Here is a 1217-nt window from a genome sequence, read left to right as displayed (position 1 = left end):
TGTGCTTATAGCAGAAGGCAATGCACAGGATTACACTGAGGATGATCTGAGGTAATGGTTAGAATTGGATGCCAGGATTGGTCAGACAATAGGAGATGTCCATAGACTTCTGCCCTAATCTGAGTCTACAGTAGAAATGTAGAACGTTTAAGTTTGCATTACCCCATTAGCTTATAGTGGACAGGATAAGCAATCTGCAAAGACAGCAGCTACTTTATTTCCCTTATTAAGAGGAAAGTATGTACATTTAAAGTACTTTGCCAGTAACTGTAGCAGAGCATTGTTTCAAATTTGTTTTGTTGCACAATCAGTTTAACCCCTTTAGTGACTGTGGCTGCTTTTTCTTTTTTATAGACTTGGAACCAGAGCCAGTTTATTTATTTATTTTAGTATTTATATAGCATCGACATATTATGCAACGCTGTATATAGTCTTGTCACTAACTGTCCCTCAGAGGGGCTCACAATCTAATCCCTACCATAGTCCTATGTCTATGTATGTATAGTGAAGTACATGTATCATAGTCTAGGGCCAATTTAGGGGGAAGCCAATTAACTTATCTGTATGTTTTGGGGTGTGGGAGGAAACCAGAGTGCCTGGATGAAACCCCACACAGACACAGGGAGAACATACAAACTCCTTGCAGATTTTGACCTGGCTGGGATTCTAGCTGGGGACCCAGCGCTGCAAGGCGAGAGCGTTAACCACTGCGCCACCGTGCTAAACAGGGCCCCAGGTAAGGTTTATTTAGCTTGAAATCCATCCAGAAATCAGCCTGTGGTGTATGGCAGGCATCAGAATTGTCTGAGATCTGCCTCTTAGTTTATCTGCCCATACATCCTCTGATGTATGGGGGGGGGGGGGGGGGGGCACCTTACCGTACACACACTGATCAAAGTTTTAATAGATTATACATTAGATTACATGTTAATATTAAATTCAGCTACTAAACATAAGTAAATTCCCAACTTATATAAAGTAGGTATGGATTGTTTACGTGATCCACCACAAATTTAAAGTTGTATGAAACTCAGCATTTCTTCTTTGCTCTAAAATAATATTTACAGCATAAAATCTACTACCACAAAATAAATTGTAGCAGAACAGAATTCAAACAGTTAAACACAGCACTTTGTTCTTCAGTGGAAAGCTCCTTTCTTTTTGGCTGCATCAGTTATCTTTTGCTTACATTCCTTTCTTAGACTCTTTCTCTTTTT

The sequence above is a fragment of the Hyperolius riggenbachi genome, chromosome 7, assembly GCF_040937935.1.
Source record: "Hyperolius riggenbachi isolate aHypRig1 chromosome 7, aHypRig1.pri, whole genome shotgun sequence".
Lineage (NCBI taxonomy): Eukaryota > Metazoa > Chordata > Amphibia > Anura > Hyperoliidae > Hyperolius > Hyperolius riggenbachi.
The sequence above is the reverse complement of the archived record's forward strand: the minus strand, read 5'-3'. Positions refer to the sequence as shown.